At 42.0% G+C, this 6,401-nt stretch overlaps 1 long non-coding RNA gene across 1 annotated transcript; it reads right to left on the reverse strand.

Annotated features, from left to right (window-relative positions):
• Positions 1 to 4,300: 4,300 nt before the first annotated feature.
• On the reverse strand, positions 4,301 to 4,658 carry LOC116221384. The gene is made up of 3 exons (XR_004164095.2): positions 4,550 to 4,658; positions 4,411 to 4,473; positions 4,301 to 4,327 (listed from the first exon to the last, which is right to left on the reverse strand). It is a non-coding gene; the product is annotated as an uncharacterized LOC116221384 (long non-coding RNA).
• Between the last annotated feature and the right edge of the window lie 1,743 nt (positions 4,659 to 6,401).

The following is a 6,401-nucleotide window of genomic DNA, read 5'->3' on the forward strand; positions in this document are numbered from 1 at the left end:
TTGATCGACAGCAGAGGCTTTTTTCTGGCAACCCTCCAAAACAACTTGTGGTGATGTAGGTGGCGTCTGATGGTAGTTTTGGAGACTTTCTGAACCCAAGACTCAACTAACCTCTGCAATTCTCAAGCTGTGATCCTTGGAGATCCTTTTGCCAGTCGAACCATCCTCCTCACGGTGCGTGGGGTCAATGTACAGACACGTCCTCTTCAAGGCTGATTCTTAACATCTCCTGTCGCTTAAACTTCTTAATGATTTCCATGATAATAGAAATGGGTATTTTCAACTGTTAAGAGATTTCCTTGTGTCCATTTCTTGATTTGTGCAGCTCAACAACTTTTCGTCGCACATTGTCACTGTGTTCTTGGGTCTTTCCCATAGTGATGAATGACTAATGGAATTTGGCCTGTATCACCTCATATTTGTACGCCAGTGGAACAGGAAGTCCTGGTTGACCTCTTAAGAGTTCCTTATCAGGTGAACTTATAAATGTAAAACATGACTGGAAATATACTTCAGTTACATTTTAATTCTAAGATTTTTCTAGGGGTGCCAATAATTGTTTAATCTCAACAGTTTTTTTTTCTTTCAATAATTTTACTTCAATGAAAAGGTAAGACTTTTTTGAATATTTTGAGTGAAAGACCAAGAGGATTAACAGCAAAGACATATTTTTTTATAACCTGTTTTGCTGATATTCACTAGGGGTGCCAATAATTGTGGAGGGCACTGTACGTTTCTTTGCTTTTTTTGGTAATTTTTTTTAAAAGTTACCGAGAAATAAACAGTGTACTTATGTCATGATTGATTAACAAAAACAGTCTGATTTCGTTAGCGATGTATCCGTTAGCCAGGTCGCTAACAGTAGCTGCTAGCAAGCAAATAAGCACACACAGCGTGATGACACAGATGACACAGCGTCATGTTGCCGTACATGCTATCTTAATAGACTGTTCGAAATCAACGATTTTTGAGATACCTTCCCCCGAAAGGACCTGTCTCGTCAGACACCTGTCCAACAAGAGATCAAGGATTAAGACAGCTATCTAAGAATTCGAACACAGAAAGTGCCTCACCTCAGATTGCGAAATCCCTCACAAACTGGGTTTAGCGCATGCGTGCGCATGCGTAGAACCTATTTAGTCTTGTTGATCTGAGATAAAACCGCATTGAAAAAGCACGGAGTACCCCTATACCTCACACAGTACCTCTGCCTCAATGAGGGGGAGCGTGCGAGAGCCCACCGGTCGGGTTTATGCTGGTTCTGCCGTTGCTCTTCTTCTACACTTATATTTGGCCCTGACTGCGAAAATGGAAGATTCTATTGCTAAGCTAAAACTTTTCTCAAAACTGGACTTTCAATCGAAACGTGAAGTGATCAATAATGGGAGACCAATGCCGGAACTAAAAGGTATGCTTCAAACGACGGGACAGAAGATAACTCGATCGACTTCTCACATTCAAAGCCAAATTGCTTTGAAAATGTTTGGAACCTCAAGAATAAATTTGGTTTTGGACGTACAGCGGCAGCTCCGTTGATTTCCCATTATTTCTCTTAGGATTGTTTAATGTCTATGTGAAGCCATTTAAAATCACGCAAATGTGGTTGTGATCAATTTGAAACCAAGACTGCTTTTTATTTATTATTTATTGTGAGCTGATTTTGAGAAATTAAACTTAAATTGCAGCTAAAGTTGTGTTTCCTGATAGCACCATGGTTATCCAGTTGCTACGCTAGCGAATTAGTTAGCTATAAGGAAACTTAATAACCTTAAATGATTTATTTGGAAGAGTTAAATTTGCATGAAATGATAGCTGGTTATCTAGCTGATGTTATAGTCTCCTCGATTTAACTCTTAAAATTATAATGGGAAAAGGTAGAAACCCTCAGGGTGCTTGTGCAACTTTGTATGAAAGGGTTCATATTCACGAGTTCATATTCATGAGTGCATATTCACACATATTCACACGAGTTCATCACAAACTAGCAGCTGCCAACTGTATGTACCTTACTTATACTGTGTAAAGAATGCTGATATGAAAAACAACCAGTAGTCTATGTGCAAGCTGCCAATTGAATGGTGATTTAAGATACTCTATTGGGTTTATGTAGGTTCGTGGCTGGTGAGGCACTGACTCTTTCAGAGTCAGATTTACAAATACATAAACCCAATAGAGTATCTTAAATAGATTAACCCACAGATGTTATCACACAGGCCCACTGATAGTTAGCTCAGGTTTGCCCCATAATCCCTGTTTCAAGTCCAAGGGGGCTGGGCACTGTGAGCAGCCTGTACAGGGCCTACATGCCAAAGGGTTCCATTCTACCTAGCTGTCAGAAGAGCCTAGGTGTGAGGCCCTTGTGTTCTTGTGTTCAGGTCAGGTTGAGGAGATTCATGGGTGGTGAGGAAACAAAAAGGTGATAGGACTGACCACTTTTCACGAGACTAGTACATTTGTTTGAATTTCAGAGCGCTGACACTGTTTGAAGGAATTGTACTCAAACTGATGTTAGAAAACAGATAGAACTCAGGATCAATGACAGTCTTTCACATGATCCGCCCATGGTGGCTGAAATACTATATGAGTATTTTGTGGATTCTGTGGCTGCTGTTGCCAATAGTTTCCCTTCACACCAGCAGTATGGTGGCATTTCTCATAATCCAACTGTGCCCATATTTGCCCATATGCCCATGGAAACTAGCCTTTTGGCTATAATTGGGTGCATTTACATCTTAATATTCATGAATGTACACTGTCCCTCTTGATCAAATAAACAAATTGATTGATTGATTGATTGATTGATGGTAAAGCAAGAATATGTGCACAATTATTCCAACAATTAGATGAATAATCAGTGAGATTTCCTGTTTACTGGGAGAGTGAGTGCAAAAACAACATGACTACTGTAGCGAAGGGAGAGAGCAGTCACCCCACCCAGCATTGAACCCGGGTCTACAGGGTACCAAACTTGCATCCTGACCGCAACGCCAAAGAGCCTGGCGCTACAGATTATGTCGGAAGTAGGATGGTTTCCTGTGAGGCCATCAGAGGTGTGTCTAGTATGTGAACCGTATGAGGGACCCCAGGTTAGGTTGTTCCCTGATTGAAGGACCCCAGAGATGGGTGAACCACTAATGTGTGGGGCACCCTGGGATGGGAGAAGTACGGCTGCAGGATGCGTGAGGGATGTTTGCGTGCGTGAAGCGCATGGGTGCGCTTCCCAAAGGGGAGGGCAGTGTGACAGAGTGCCATAACTACACATGAATATGTGCTCAGACTGCCATACCATCAAGTCAGGCTCTTTGGTGTACAAAGTGTAACAGGAGCTATAAGGGGGAACCCCACAGCCCTGTTTAAGTAGCCAACTACACCACCCTGGGAATTGCACCCAGAGAATATTTAAACTAAATGTTCTAATAGGCACATCAGCCCTTGAAAACAGGTTCGAAACACACCACACAAGAGTCGTGAATTCCACAAGATGTTATTTATTATAAAGATAAATAATTATGATGTGTATGCTTATAGAGGAAGGGATGGACCTAGACAGACTGAGAGGTTAGTCAAAGTAGAAAAGGCATTTATTTAATAATCAATGAAAGGGCTTGAACAATCAGCACCCTGAGGTTCAGGGCTGACAAACACGCTAGGGAAGGGAATTAAATGGAAACAAACTATAGCAGGCAGAGACTTACCTTAGAGGGGCGGCAGGCTAACTGGGAAGTGTGCTTCAGGACTCACACCACCCTTGTGAAGGCAAACACGGCACAGCACACGAAAAGTGACCAGAGTGACACAGCAACCACACAGCAACCAATGATCACACGTGAATATGCACTGACGGGACTCCACCACCAGGTGACTAGCCCCCCTCCAGGATAGCATAATGCCTACTCATACAAACAAAAGGGGATAAAGGAAATATGAAACACCAGTCGACCCCAGCTGTAGGGCAAACACACATATACAGGGAAACTACAGGCAAGTTAGATTCCCCTCTCACAGGATACCTGAAGTACTAAAACAACTATACACATGCAAACGATAAATAGAACACAGGAATAAACGCGTACTGTGCACGACTATGCCCAGGTACTGAAATACAACACGGACCGCAAAACAACTCGTATAAACCAAAACAAAAGAACGACAAGACAAGACAGCAGCTCGTGTGGTGACTCCAGCCCTCCACCAGGCCGGGTTGTGTCTGCAGAACACAAATCATAATTAAAAACCTAACGGAGGTAAAATGATGCCAATAGGGAGATTTAAATAAAATACCCACGTTACTCTGAGACACGGGCTGCCGCGGGAACGTGCGTCCTCACTAAACAATCATGACACGGATATAAGTATAATTATAACAATTCAATGACCAGGTCTGCTAACCCATTCACGAACAGCGCATACCTGGAACTAGAGTGAACAACCGTTCTCGAGGTCAGCGAAGGAGGAGATGATCACAACACCAGGCTACAATAAAGGACGACGTTAGTCCACAGTGTGATATAAATTCCACGCAACTGGCTTAGAGGCGAAGACAACCTACCGCGGGATAAACAGGAAGCCACTCTGCACAGGAGGTAGCGATTCACAATCTCCAGATATTGCACACTTCCAGGCTTTTATAGCCACACCCAAGCAATGGCCACTAATTACTCAGGTGTGCTGAACGAGTGCAGTGACGTGAGCATAGGTGAATTCATCTCACTACAAAAGCATATATTTGAAAGGTATACATGTGTTCTAAGTGGCCTTTCACTTAGTCTGTTCCCAAAATTATTATAATAGGGTCTGGCTCTATCTGAACCTTCAAGATCACAGAAAGAAACCGAAATATTTCACCCCAATAATCTTGAAGTTTGGGGCAAAGAGCATAACTATGTGATAAGGTAGCCTCCATGGACTCACATTCATCACAAAGGTGAGACTTTTTTGTCTTTGAAAAGTGTAGCCTGTGCAGGATTTTAAATTGTATTAAACAGTGTCTGGCATTAATGGAACAGTCGTGGATGTATTCTAAACTCTCCTCCCACACATTAGGAAGTATAACGGCCCCAATCTCTTTTTCCCACTCCTCTTTTATTTTGTCCATTTTGGGAAGGCACATGCTTTGTAGTGTGTCATACAGTTGTGCAATTATGTAACGAGAGTTAGCAAACAGTTTAATACAACTCTCTGACTTGTCTGCCACTGCCTTCTCAAAGTTAGGAAGATGTGTTCTGACATAGTCTCTAATCTGAAGGTATCTGAAGAACTGATTCTTTGGCAAGTTATATTTCTCTTGGAGTTGTTGGAAAGAAGCAAAAGTCCCTTCTGTGTACAGGTTGCCACAATTACAAATTCCTATTTGCTTCCAGGTATTAAAGGTCCCATCCAGAACAGAGGGAGTGAAGGTGGGGTTTGCTGCTATAGGAAGCAAAAAAGACACTGCATTAAGTTTTAAATGTTTTCTTAGTTGTTTCCATATCCTAATTGTGTCGTGAATGATAGGGTTGTGTTTAAAACAGGTTCTTTTGACTGGTACAGGTGATAGCATAACTGCTCTAATAGAGAATGGTAGGCAATCCTCCCGTTCCATCTCTAGCCCATCGAAGGGTGATGGAGTGTCATCCAACCAGTGTGCAATAGAGCGTATTCCGGTGGCCCAGTAGTATAGAATAAAATTAGGCAGTGCCAGCCCCCCGTTGGTTTTGTGTTTACAGAGATGGTCCTTTTTTATTCGATGAGACTTGTAGTTCCATATAAAGGGAAGAATAATAGAGTCCAGTTTCCTAAAAAAAGATTTTGTAAGGTATATAGGCAAGTTTTGAAAAAGATAAAGTAGCTGGGGGAGGAAGATCATCTTAATAGCATTCACTCTACCTAACAGGGAGATAGGGAGTGTTCTCCAGAATTGAATATTGTGCTCTAGCTTGTTTAACAGCACAGGGAAGTTAGCCTTGTAAAGAGCATTATAATTCTTGGTAATTACTATCCCCAGATAGGTTAAGTTGTCCGATATTATGTGAAAGGGAAGCTGTTTGAGCCAGTCTTGATCCTCAAATTGTACTGGTAGTAGCTCACTTTTACTCCAGTTAATCTTATACCCAGAAAAAGTACCAAATAAATTAAACATTTTCAGTACTGATGGAATTGTAATCATTGGTTGAGTAACATATAACAAAATGTCGTCCGCGTACAATGATATTGTATTTTTGGTAAACTCTGTGTTGTAGCCATGGATTTCTGGATGTGATCGAATGGTTTCAGCAAGTGGTTCTATAGGTAGCGCAAACAGTAATGGGCTAAGTGGGCATCCCTGCCTAGTACCCCTGCCAAGCTGAAAAGGAGTAGAAAGAGTCCGGTTAGTGAGTATCCTGGCGCAGGGGCCATTGTATAACAGCTTAGTCCAGGACACA

Source organism: Clupea harengus, chromosome 8, assembly GCF_900700415.2.
Source record: "Clupea harengus chromosome 8, Ch_v2.0.2, whole genome shotgun sequence".
Taxonomy (NCBI): domain Eukaryota; kingdom Metazoa; phylum Chordata; class Actinopteri; order Clupeiformes; family Clupeidae; genus Clupea; species Clupea harengus.